General features: G+C 48.6%; 1 non-coding gene and 1 pseudogene across 1 annotated transcript; both read left to right on the top strand.

The window, feature by feature from the left end:
• The first annotated feature begins 5,322 nt into the window (after window positions 1–5,322).
• On the top strand, window positions 5,323–5,486 carry LOC142441959 (U1 spliceosomal RNA). Its single transcript, XR_012783235.1, has one exon. It is a non-coding gene; the product is annotated as a U1 spliceosomal RNA (small nuclear RNA).
• A 7,596-nt stretch (window positions 5,487–13,082) lies between these two features.
• LOC142440822 (small ribosomal subunit protein eS21 pseudogene) lies at window positions 13,083–13,332 on the top strand (annotated as a pseudogene).
• The last annotated feature ends 297 nt before the right edge of the window (window positions 13,333–13,629 follow it).

Genomic DNA, 13,629 nt, shown 5'->3' with positions numbered 1-13,629 from the left:
CTTACAACTCTTATCACAATCCATATATACATCAATTGTGTAAAGCACATTTGTACATTTGTCATCATCATTCTCAAAACATTTCCTTTCTACTTGAACCCTTGGTATCAGCTCATTTTTTATCCCCTTCCCCCCGCACTCCCGCCTTCCTCTTGAAGCCTTGATAATTTATTATAATTTTGTCATATCTTATACTGTCCGACGTCTCCCTTCCCCCACTTTTCTGTTGTCCATCTCCCACAGAGGAGGTTATATGTAGATCCTTGTGATCAGTTCTCCCTTTCTACCCCACCTTCCCTCCACCCTCCCGGTATCGCCACTCTCACCATTGGTCCTGAAGGGATCATCTGTCCTGGATTCCGTGTTTCCAGTTAAAAATGATAACTCTTTACAGGAGCACACAGTCTCACCTTTCTCCCCCAGAGAGGCTGGTGGGTTTGAAATTTGAACCTTGTAGTTATCAGTCTCATGCCTAGTCCAAGTAGACCCTAAATAAGGTATTTATGAGTCAGAATTGGAACCTCGGCAGCATGGTGGTTTACAAGTTGGGCTGATATCTGCAAGGTCGTCAGTTTGAAACCATCAGCTATCTACTCCAGTAAAGATTTACAGCCAAAAGAACCAACATATCTGTCTTGGAAGAAGGTAAGCCAGAATGTTCCTCAGCAGTAAGGATTGCAAGACTTTGTCTCACATAGTTGGACTTGTTGTCAGGAGAGACCAGTCCCTGGAGGACATCATGCTTCCTAAAGTAGAGGAGCAGCCAAAAGAGGGGAAGACCTTCAACAAGATGGGCTGATACTGCAACAATGGATTTAAACATAGAGCAATTGTGAGGGTCACACAGTGTTTCCCTCTGTTCTCCGTAGGGTCCTTAAGAGTTGGAACCAACTCAATGGATCCTAGAAAGGACCCTTGTTGGCAAAGTCAGAGGTTGAAGTGCTTGGATCTTATTCAAAAGGTCAGCCGTTTAGCAGGAGAAAGATGAGCCCTCTGAAAGGATTTGCAGCCGTGGAAACCTGATGGGCACTGATCCTTTGTCCAATAGAGTTGCTCAGTTTGACAGCATTGTGCTATGGGGAATATTTAGAAGGACAGATCACCAAGTTTAGCAGACTCAACGTGATCCTGAGTCACTCTGAGGACAAGGCAGGGTCGAACTGCCCCTGTGAGTTTCTGAGACTGTGACTATGGGAGTAGAAAGTCCTGTGGCTTTGTTTTCGAACTGCTGACCTTGCAATTCACAATCCAACACAAAAACACAACTATACCAGGGCCCTTCACTCCTTGAAGAGGAGCGTAAAAGGAGCCTATGTGGTGGAGAACTTAGAGTAGGAAATTAATTAAAGAGAAAGCCATGCTTTAGCTGTCTCCCTAGGCCAATGTTCTCCAGAGCAGAGCAAGTCTCATGACCAAAAGGCCTGGGACCACATTCTCCTACTGAAACTCACCTTTATGCACTCTTTAAAATACATGAAACCTTTTTTAGCTCTTCCCCATAAAGGGTCCAGAAGTAATGCTACGGTTCTCAGCCATAGAGTGTCTCTAACCCCTTCTCCATCCCCACCAAGGGTAAGGTGACACCTCACCTTCTCAATAATCTCACAGAAACCTGCCCCCCCTCTCTTCCCTGGTCAGTCCTCTGGTGCCACAACATTGGGGGGCGGGGTGGTGCAGGCTCCTTTTAGACATAAGGATTTATTTCTGCTCCAAAGGTTTATTAACGTGGGATTCCTTTGTTTTCTCTCTCTCGGACTTTCACCACCTTGTCCAGTGGCCACACTTCTGTCCTTCTGGCCCTTCCTCTCTCTAGCTCTCCCTTTCTTACCTTTGGCTATTTTTTCTTTACTCTGTCTTCCAACCTTCCCTCACCCTGCCTTTACTCTCATTCCAATCTAAACGCCAGGCAGGTCGTTAACTCTAATAAAACCTGTTAAATTAAACCCAGCTCTGGCTCTGCTTTCCTTTAATTCCAGTTCTAAAACCCCCATAAGCCCTCCCCCACCCTACCCTATTCATTTGGTTTATAAATCTATAAGGGTCCACCTGAGGGTCCTGGTAATCCAAAACCAAACTCAGTGCCATCGAGGCAATTCTAACTCCTGGCGACCCCGTAGGACAGGGAAGAACCGCCCCTGTGGGTTTTCGTGGCTAGCCCTTTGCAGGAGTAAGTAGAAAGCCTCATCTTTCTCCTGGAGGAGCCCTGCTAGTGCAGTGGGTCACACATTGAGCTCTAAAAACCAAGGTCAGCAGTTTAACATCACCAGCCACTCCACAGGGAAAAAAAGGAGGCTTTCTGTTCCCATAAAGATGCCCATCCTCAGAAAAAGGGCCGTGCTCTGACCTATCGGATGAATCTTGAGTTGGAATTGACTCAGCGGCCGTGAGAGTTTTTTTGGTTGTTCTTTGGGAAGGGTCCGTCTAATGAATGTAATGGGTGATCTTAATAGCAACAACCACCTATTCGGTATTTCTGTGTACCAAGCACTCTGTTACATATTTTCTAAATGTTATGTCTAGTTCTTAAAACAACCTGAGACCAAAGCAGAAACCAAGGTCAGTGTGCAAGAGTGACTTTTATACTTTTCATATCTACAGTAATTAGACTGGGTCCTGCTCACTCGCATCCACCCTGGAGCATCTTCAGGTTGCTAGAACCCCTGCTAGAATGACCTTACCAACATGCTTCTACCTTCAAGTTCTAATTCTACAACGGACAAGACTGGGCCAGCTTGATTTATTTCAAAATTGAGTTCAATCCACGAACCGAAAGGAAGGACAGGCCAATGAAATGTTGGCTTTCGGTTTTGGCTACGGTTCTTAAGCCTTTCTTTGGATCCTAAAAACAAAGGGAAAATTTTTTCAAAAAACAAGCTGAGGTCATTGAAGGGGATCTTGTTCCGGCTGCAAAGCCATTCTCCAACCTCTCTGAGACTGACGCGATTTACATTTCTGGGCATCAGTACCTTCCGCTGACCTTCCTGCTGAGTACTTGTGATTTTTGTGCCGCAGTGCCTTCCAAGTTCAAAGTCAGATAGATATATCTTAGTAATACACTTTGGAGGAAAATCCATTTCTATGATAAATGGTGTGATTTCAGTCTTTGCTAGGGCAGTATTGGCAGCCCCGTCAGAGCACAGCACAGGCATTCTGAGAGGCCACAGCATGCTGTGCACCGTGAAGTGCGTGTTACCTTGGAAGGCTTTAGCTTGAGTCGCAGAGAAAGACAGTCTCTAGATAGCTGGTATTGATTTAACAGTGCCCCTTGAAAAGATATGTTGAAATCCTATCCCCCCCACCTGGGAATGAAAGGTTTGGAAATAGGGTCTTTAGGCATTATCAATTGAGGCTAGGAGGCAAATTCACTGAGTTCAAGGCAATTCTATCTAACTCATAGCCTCCCTGAAGGACAGAGTAGAACGCCCTTAAGGCTTTCACAGCCTCATCTTTCTCCCTCCGTGCAGCTGGTGGGTTCAAACTGCTGGCCTTGCAGTTAGCAGTCCAACAAGTAACCCACTACGACCCACTCCTTGTCCTCATCCAATCTGAACGGTGTCCTTAGGAACCAGGAGAAGAAATACATAGGCAGGGAGGCCTAGGAACCAACCCATATGACCCCCAGCCAGCAGCTGAAGAACACCTGGAGTTATCTGAAGCTAGAAGAAAGGCACAGAACATGTTTTCTCTCAGAGCCTCAGGAGGAATCCACAGGGCTGATTTTGGACTCCCAGCCTTGGGCTGAGACAATAGCTTCCAGATCTCCTGAGACACCCATTTGGTGGTGTTTTGTTACTGCAGCCCTAGGAAATGGATCCTCATCTGAGGAATCTTCAATGTGAACTCAAGGGTGTGGGGAATTGGGAATACAATGTAGGCAGCATTTTAAGCTGAGAAGACGAGGGCAGGAAAGAGAGTTGCCTTTGAGGAAGAGTTTGGCAGGAGCACAGCCCATCTGCTCAAAGGAGATAGGAATGAAGATGTAGAAAGATTGAGGGAACCCACATTGGGCTGGTCAACAAGGATTCACGGATTCTTACACTGGAACAGCTGGGCAGGATTAGATGCAAGCACTAAAAACTCGACCATCTAATCGATTCCAGCTCATCGTGACCATATAACACAGAGCAGAACTCCCTGTGGGTTTTCACGACTGCTGGAGTCCCGAGGCCCGAGGAGATGCTGCACAGCCTCTGAGAAGCAGCTGGAGAAGCAGAAGAGCCACAAGGCTCTGGATTCTGGTTTTTTAGGTGCTCTGCTAGGAGGCGTGGCCAACGATCCTGGTGGACCCCATTGGCTGAATCGAATTCACCTGGCTCAGATAGGCCAGGCCAGGTGTAATGCCCACCTAGGTGTACCTCCCCTTCTTCCTGGCCGGAAGCTCAAACCTCTGAGCATGTGCAAGGGATGCCCCAGTCCCTGTGCTAGCTGCCTAACAAAACTCTTTGCAGGAGTAGAAAGACTCCTCTTGTTCCTGGGGAGTCGCTGGTGGTTTCGAACTGCTGACATTGCAGTGAGCAGCCTAACGCAGAACCCACTATGCCATGAGAGCCCCTAAGTGCTAAAAGGGTGCTCATTTCTCAGTATCCTTCCTGCCTGGTCTTGGCACAAGGGTCTCCATTTTGAGTTCGGCGCCTCCACCTTAGCTCTCAGAACTCACCCTTCGCTGGCCTCCCCTCCCCTCGCTGAACACCGCAAGTTCTGAGAACCAAACATTCCCAAAGCCAAGAGGTTCTTTGAAGATATGGTCCCTTCACCCGTCCTTGACATATAGATAAGATTAACGACCTTCTCCCTTCTGAAGCACCTGTGTGCGCAGATCCTCCCCAGCTTTGATCCTGCCCAGCTGTGCCTACCAGCAGTGGGTATAAAAACGCAGCCAGAACTCCCCAATGCGCAGCTTCAATAGCTCAATACCCTGAGTTACTGAACCCGCCCGCAAGCGTCTCAATAAAGTCTGCTTCTAAAACTTTGCCAATTGGATCTTTGGTTCTGTTCGCGCCCCAATAAACGGTACACTTCCTTCAGCTGTGATTACTGTGGTATGTGGGCTGGCCTCTCCTACCAACACTGCCCTCCGCACAGTCAGGGAAGAAAGCCATCAGCAAATCCAGATGCGCACCCTGCAGCTGGCACTCTGGCACACGAGCCTCTCTCTTTCCCTCGGCCGTATGTTGCTCTGCTTGGCCTTGTCAAAGACACTCACCTACCACAGGGCCATTCATTGTGTCCTGGTGGATGGGATGCCATAGTTGGTCAGGCCCGAGTTACAAGTCCCCTCTACTGCCAAAGAAGAGGAGCTGTGCCCAGAAGAAAGGAACATTTATACTTACCTGGCAGGGGAGATACCATGATCACGAAGGTGGTTTTCCCAGGGCGAGGCTTATCCATTGCACTCCGGATGTGCTGACCCCTGCGATTTCCCCAAATGTGGGAAACTCGACTGCATAATTTGTGGTAGTGGGGGACTGCGTTCGCACTCTCCCCTGAAAAAAAAGAAAAAGAAAAAGAAAGGAACATTTCCTAGGGAGATAAAAACAATACTTACATATCTACTACACAACGGGATCATGGAGGACCATGAAAATCAGATTACATACATTGTTTAGAAAATGGGAGAGAGTGGACATTTTTAAGGTGAGAGGCAAGTCAGAAGCATGATTTAGAAGGAGCCATCCAGAAACGTGGGTGGAGGGAGATGGCGGACAGTGTAAAAGATGAAAATAAAAATAATGTACAAATTATCAAGGGTCCCCAAGGGAAGGAAGGTGGGGAGGGAGGGGGAAAAGAGGAGCTGATACCAAGGGCTCAAGCAGAAAGTTTGAAAGTTTTGGAAATGATGATGGCAACATATGTACAAATGTTCTTGATACAATTGATGTATGGACTGTTATAAGAGCTGTAAGAGCCCCCAATAAAATGATTTATTTTTTTTAAAAGAAGCAGAAAACGAGTTTCGAGAATGAGGAGGGCAATGAATGTATAAGTGTGCTTTACACAATTGATTTTTGGATTGTGATAAGAGTTGTATAAGCCCCAATAAAATGATTTTTTTTAATTAAAAGATAAATAAAGTGTTAGCGAGCGAGACCCTCACCCAGACCACTCACTGAAACAGAGATGGAAACAGTAAAGCTTTATTCAGACAGATTCGAATCTGGGCCCTCACCAGCAACTGAGGCAGGCTCAGTCTGTAAGGCGAGAGCCCCGAACAGCTTCAAAGGAAAGTTATTATACATCCTTGTGGGGCGTCTTGCCAAGCAAGGGGAGGGGGAAGGCAAGTTCTTGTGTGAAACTGGCAAAGCATTCTCAGAAAAGTGAAACAAAACAGTTTTTAAGTCTAACAAAGTAAGTTCTACATTTAAGGTCAGTTTGTCCCCAGTGGTCTGCCAAATGATACTATAGGTAGGCTAGGCTGCTTCTTGGAGCGTAAACATCCTGGGCTGGGCTACACCTGTTTCAGGCTGCAATTTTAAATTTTTCCATTTCTGACCAGGGGGTGACCTGCCTGTTACTGTTACAGGGCACCCATTCCTGACCGGGCAGAGGGGTGAACTGCCTGTTATTGTTACAGGGCACCCATTCCTGACTGGGCGGGGAGTGACCTACCTGTTACTGTTACAGGGCACAGTGTCACATAAAGAAGAAAAGAGTCAACTAGTGACAGATAGGAGTACTGGTGGCATAGTGGGTTAAGCATTGATCGGGCTGCTAACCACAAGGTGAGCTGTTCAAACCCACCAGCTGTTATATGGGATTAAAATAAGACTGTCTGCTCCCATAAAGACTTACAACCTCAGAAACCCAAAGGGGACAATTCTCCTCTTTCCTATGCTCCACAGAGTTTCTATGACTCGAGGTAATGGCAATGCATGAGTGAGAAGTCAGTGAGTGGTCAATTCAGCAGCAGAGGGCAGGACGGACTGCAGTGCAGAGGTCGAGGGACGGAGGTGCCTCCAACCTCAAGGGGTTATGTCTGAGCCTTGGATTCCTATGGTGGGAGAGGGCAGAGGGCAGGTCCTTGAGATGGAGGGTAGAGCACTGGGAAAGAGTTGCTCTCAGATCGTTTCAGAGAAAACCCTGTAGGGGCAGCAGCAGAGACCTGGGATCCTGGAAAAGAGATCAAAGTTCAGTATTTTCTCAGCCAGCCTGTGGCCCCATCAGTCCTGAGCTTGACATTGGCAAAGAGAAGAGGTGCCGGATGCAATTTCCACATCCAGTGAGAGGGCACTCGGGATCATAATTACTTATGAACCTAACATGTACATTGACTAAGAGCTAGCAGGATGCACACACCCTTTCAACAATGACTTGTAAATAAGGGAGAGAACATTCACTTTCTAATTGGAACATTATAGTATAATTTGGTATGAAATAAATCTACATTTGTAATAAAGACATGTACACATGCATGTAAGGAAAAGGAATTGTGGCACACTGTACCTGGAGCTAATGTCAGAAGATAGAGCAAGTGTGATGGTAGGTAGGAGGAACAGGGTATCATGGAGAAATGGTTAGTCTCCCTGGGAGCCTTGGGGATCATTCATTGAGAAGCTGCAGCGCAAGCTGAGACTTAAAAGAGGAGAAGGGTTGACCGAACTACTAAGGCAACTATAGAAAGGGGAAAGATCAGAGATGTGTAGATGCTAGGAGCTGACTGCTGGGTCTGGAGTCTAGAGGGCAGGACGTGCACTGACAGACAAAGGGAGAACGTAGGAAAGGCAAGCAGGGGCTGACTGCAGAAACCTTTCGGGCCACATCCTGGGACAGGGCTTTTTGCGGAGGGTTACTGAAAGTCACTGAGAGACTTAATGCAGAGCACAGGCATGAGCAGCCATGGGAAAGAATCTGAGGGCGGGAGATTCCTGGATGGGTCTGAGGAAGAACTGAGGTAGGTTAGAAGTGAGCTAGAGTGTGGGATACAGGAAGATTTCGCCCAAGTTGTCTCCCCCAAATATATGCCAAACCTAACTGTTTGCTACACATGGCAAACAACTATACACTTGGAGGTCAACGAAAGGTCAGAGGTTATTCTCCCTGGGGATTATCAGCCATCTACAGCAATCAGACTGTATAGTCTGTCCCACCCTAAGTAGGGCCCGCACCCTTCTGATAAGGATAGTGATTGTTTCCCCTGAAGGAGAGACCAGGGAGGTCAAACCCACCCAAGGGTGACCAAGGTTAGGCTGCCATATTGAATCGAGGGTCCGCCCATCTTGTCACATGTATACCTCCTAGTCCCTCTCTTTCCTATTATGTGTACACCCCTTGCTCATCCCCTTCCCATTACGTTTATGTCTATTGTACATCCCCTTCCTGTGATGTGTGTGGTTACCTGTAATCACACCCCTAAGTATATATGGGCCTTGGCCAGAAATAGAGACGCTCCTGCCCTCTCGTTGACCCGCGATGTACGCAGACCTGGCTGGTGAGATCATGGCTGCCCAGGAGGTGAGCATGCTACCATGAAATGTCTGACTTTATTTTACTATCCTATTCTCTATGACTTTACTACAATTTTATGTATCATAATTGTACGATTGCACCTATCGGGCCCATGATTAGTTGTGGGGGGGGGCCGGTTACCCCCACAAAGGAGAACCTCTCACATGTGGGAGAAATGTTCAGGAAGAGAGCAGGACTCTGGGTGGGGAGGTTACAGTTTTCTGCTCTGAGCTGCCTCTGGAGGTTGCTTCTCTTCACTGAGAGGCATTCTACAGGACATGAGTCAAAGTCTATGGTCTGTGCCAGTTAGGTCAACCCCAGGTCAGTGGCAGATGTCCTATCAACTCCAGCTGTGCCTGAGCTCCTCGAGACGCTAGTCCTCTCCTAGCCACTGCACCCGGGGCTGCCTCTGTGTCTCTCAAAGAGTACAGTCAATGGCAGGGTCTGCGATCTCACCAAACAAATGCACCCTAACCTTCCCAGCAACCTGGGCTCCTTGAGCCCTTCCCTCAGTCTCTGCCTCAGCAGCTCTGCCCTGCTGCTCCAGTAGCTGTAGACATCACTGCCTCCTCCTATCAGCCAGTCCTGTCACCCACTGGAAATGCTCCCAACGAGGATGTGGGGAGTCAGGGGCCTATCAATAAACCCTCCTTATAGTGCCATCCTTTTCATATCCCCAACTTCACTGCAAACCCCCCAAGACCCACTAACACACAGCCCCCAGCTCCTGCTGACATCTGTCAGCAAGGTCTTACGAAGTAGGCTCGTCTCCCGGCTGACTATAATTTTGATATGGAGGCCACTAAGGGCCAGTTTGGGGTCCCACGTCACCCTATGAGGTCACGTGTGCACCGGCACCTGGCAACACAGCCATTGTCCGTGAAGTAAAGGAGCTGTTATCTAAGAGGTGTCTTTTTCGGAAGGCGTTTGCTCAGAATTCAGTCCTATCTGGAGATGGGGGAAGAAAGTGATGGGCAGCCGGGGATGGGGAGTTGTTCCTCTCTATGCCAAGGTGCCCTACAGGAGGTTTCGGCAGAGCATGCCACTGGAGGGCATGTCACATCCAGGCTACAAGCCGAGCGGGGCGGCCGCCTAAGTGAGCGGTTCACCTGGGTGTTCCCCCCTCTAGGCCAGGTGGGCTTTAAATCAGCCAACGGGATCAACGGACCACGCCTCCCAGAGGAGGGCCCTGAGAAGCCAGAAACTGAGCCTCTGCCCTCTTCTCAACAGGTGCTGCTCAGCCTGCCGGTTTCTCTGGCCTCGTTTCCGCACGCGGGGAGAAGTGCCCTGAGGGTGTGCCCTGCGGGTGCCTGTGACACCCGGAAACGCCCATCCTTTCTACACGCTCACTTGGCTCACAAACGAGGCTTCGGATGTGAACTCTTTCTCCCGCAAAGCCAAGGGCCGAGGAACCCCACCAAAGCTTCCAGACGTCCCCGGGGTGCACACTGTGCTTTCGGCCCTTCCGCAGCCTCCGGGCGGCCGTCTTCCGCGCCCTCCCTGGGTCTCCTCCCGCCCGCTCTCCCCCGGGCCGCCGGCGCGCAGACCTGGCCCCGGAAAGCACCGGCTGCGTCTGCTTAGCACACCCCGGTGGCAGAGCCGGCTCTGCGGAGCCAGAGAGCACACGCGGTCAGTTGAAAAGCATGCTATTGTTGGAGGCCCCAAGCTCAGGAGATGAATCCGGAAAGAAAAGGGGGGGCCGGGGTGGGGGACTGGGTGCCGCCGCCGCCACCTGCAAAGGCCAATCTGGACCACTCAGCTCAGTCCCGGCGCGGGAGAGCCTACCTCAGAGAAAGCCTTCTGTGCGCATGCGCACGCGCGCACGCACGCACGCACGCACACTGAAGCACCTGTGTTTCAGTTTCCCAGCGTGAAAGAAGCGAAGAAACCAGGCTCCTTTGGGTTCAGCTCCTCTCTTCCGAAGAGGCCTTGGGCGGAAGCGGACTAGGCAGTCGTGGCAGGCTTGCAAAATCCATCTTTAGGAGACCCTCCGGTTACTGAACTTCAAACTCCAGACCAGACCGAGCAGAAGCAGGCCCCGGTGCCTTCATTTACACCCTGAAGTACCTGGTCTCACCTGCGCGCCCGCCCCACCCCCACCCCAAATCCAGAAATGAGGGATTGGGAGTCCTAAAGTATTTGAAGTGCCTGACCTAGAGTTCCTCGATCAAAATCTCCTACAAATAAAAGATCTCAGCTTCCAGTTGGTCTCTGGCACCTAGGGATGTGGAAGAAGGCAAGATGAGAAATCTCTCTCCCCAGTTCCTTCAAGACCCCAGCCAAGTCTGACCATCTACTTGGAGTCTTCTGAGCAACTCAGCCCAAGCTGATTTTAGAATCCCAGTCCGTTGGCCTGATGTCCTGATGTAGGAAATAGCCTGCCTCACCCCAAAACACCATGGGAAAACTCTGTGGACAAGAAACATTACTTCTCTGTGGGTGCATCGCATAAGGGACTTGGGGATGTTAGGCAGACTAGGGCAGGGCTCAAAGATGTCTATTAAAGCATGCCCAGAGAGCCAAGCACGGGAACAAGGAGAGGCGCACTGCACATGCTCAGAGGCTCAGGTTTCCCGCTGGTGGGCATGGGTAGACGCTAAACCTGGATTGGCCCACCTAGGCCAGGTGAAATCAATTCAGCCAATGGGGTCGATCAGGGGTTGTCCACCACGCCTCCCCGTGGAATCCTTGAAAAGGCAGGAGCTCAGTCGAGAGAGAAAGATTGCTTGACGCTGAGCAGCTTCTGCCAGGCTACATGGTTGGAAGAGTCCTATGGGTGCCGTGGAAGCCTGAAACTTCTAACTCTCATAAAACTCACTTGGATCAGGAACCAGGCTACGGTGTGAATTCTTTCTCATGCGGAGCCAAGGACCGAGGTATAACTCTAGCTCCAGAGAGCTCTAACAGGGGCACTTTTATATATTAAATTAAAAAGAAAAGTCCATCATTGTGGGTATGGTGTGCAATTAATCATAAAAGCGGAAGATGAATATTCATTTGCATACTAGTAAATGCTGAAAGGATACATAAAAAACTATATTATGGCTGAGGAGTAAAATATATGCACTTGTAGCTTTTTAAATTTGGAACCATATGAATGCATTACATATTCAAAATCAAGTAGTCGAAACATAACTTTCAAATGTGTATATCTGTTTCACCACCACTTGTCTGTCACTTTGTCACACTGTGGTGGCTTATGTGTTGCTGTGCTTCTGGAAGCTCTGTCACTGCTGTTTCAAATGCCAGCAGGGTCACCCAGAGGGAACAGGGTTCAGCAGAGCTTCGTAGAACAGACTACGGAGAAGGAATAGGCTGTCTACTCAGAGGAAGTAGCTGCTGAAAACCTTATGGATAGCACTGAAACATTGTCAAATACTGTAAATCTCACGAATAGAAGCAGAACATGATTGTTGGTAGTGCCAGAAGATGAGCCCCTCAGGTGTGAAGGTGCCCAAAATATGACTGAGGAAGAGCTGCCTTCTCGAAGTAGAGCTGACCATGATGACATGCATGGAGTAGAGGCTGTGGGAGTAAAGCTGTCAGGACCGTCATTTATTGACAGGCATGATTCAAAAGGAAAAGAAACAGCTGCAAATAGTAATTAATAATTGGGAATTAGAATGTATGGAGTATGAATCTAGGAAATTGTAAAAATATGCTATAATAAGTTGTTTTAAAAGAACAGAACCCATAAAAATGTATATTCTCAGTGTTACTGGGGTAAGATGGCCTGGTCCTGGGCATTTTTAATCAGAAAATCATGGTTCACTAAGGTGAGGATGACATAATCAAGAGGAATGGTATTAGATCCCTTATCAAAAAGGACGCTTCAAGATCTATCTGGAAGTATAGGGCTGTCCATAATAGGAATATATCTCTCTGCATTCAAGGAAATCCAGTAAATTATACCAACATCTTCAGAAACTGATCAAATATGCAATCAAGATGCATTAATAACTATTTGTGATTGGAATGCCAAAATCAGAAAGAGGAAATAACAGTAATTGGAAAATAGGGGCTTGGTGATTGTAAAGGTGAAACTGAGGGACAGGGAGACAGACAAACATAACTGACAGCTCAAGGGCGAGCAGAGACAGAAATAGCTTTATCAGACGCTTACTTGACCTAGGCCAACAGGTCAGGGAAGTCATGCTCAGTTTTTAAAGGGGTGGTGAGGAATGTATGGCAATTAGCACATGGGGTCTGGGAACTCCAAGAATTGCTTGTGGACTCCTTGCTTTCTTCAAACTAGAACATCTGGCTTAACGGGTTATCTTATCTGGCGCCTCTGCTGCTGACCTCCTGGGATACGCAGGGAAGCACGTGCCGGGCCCTGACCTGCTTCAGCTTAGTCCAAGCAGTGATAGAAATGAGGCTGGAGATGGCATGACAGAATTTTGCAAGACTAATGACTTCTTCATCGCAGATACGTTTTATTCAACAACACAAACTATCCACATGGCCTTCCCCAGACAGAACGCACACAAATTGAATCAACTACACCTGTGGGAAGACAGGATGCTCAATAAGAGCAGCTAAAACAAGACCAGGGACTAATGTGGAAGAGGCCACCAAATGCCTATATGTAAGTTCAGGATAAAGCTACGCGGCGTGGTGTCCTCAGGCCCGGCCCCAACATGCAGAATGATGCTGGCGAGTTCTTGGACCTGTATGTGCCGTGGAAATGCTCTGCCAGCAACCGCATCATCGGCGCCAAGGACCATGCGTCCATCCAGATGAACATGGCCGAGGTTGACAAGGTTACCCGCATGTTCAACGGCCAGTTTAAGACCTACGCTATCTGCGGGGCCATCGCAGAATGGGGGAGTCCGCGACTCCATCCTCTGGCTGGCCAAGGCAGACGGCGTCATTTCCAAGAACTTCTGATGGCGTGAATCCTGGACAGAGGGAGTCCTTAACGGGAAAGATGTGGCATCACCTGTGCTGGTTCAGGAGGGTACTGGGTGTCAGAAATAAATCATGAACCCCTCCCCCACCCCCCAAAAAAGCAAGGAAAAGTCAGATGAGCTTCAAGCACAAAGGCGGACAGAGAATGGTGAGGATCAAAAAGCACATGTCAGTTTGAGCTTCTCCGTTGTTACTGAAAAGGAATAGCTTTCAGTAAGCAGTAGGGCCTTTGTCTCTTTTAATTGGCCACATTGTCACCAACAATACACCAGGATT

Source organism: Tenrec ecaudatus, chromosome 2 (genome assembly GCF_050624435.1).
Source record: "Tenrec ecaudatus isolate mTenEca1 chromosome 2, mTenEca1.hap1, whole genome shotgun sequence".
NCBI lineage: Eukaryota > Metazoa > Chordata > Mammalia > Afrosoricida > Tenrecidae > Tenrec > Tenrec ecaudatus.
Note: the sequence above shows the minus strand (reverse complement) of the source record. Positions and strands in the feature narration are given on the sequence as shown.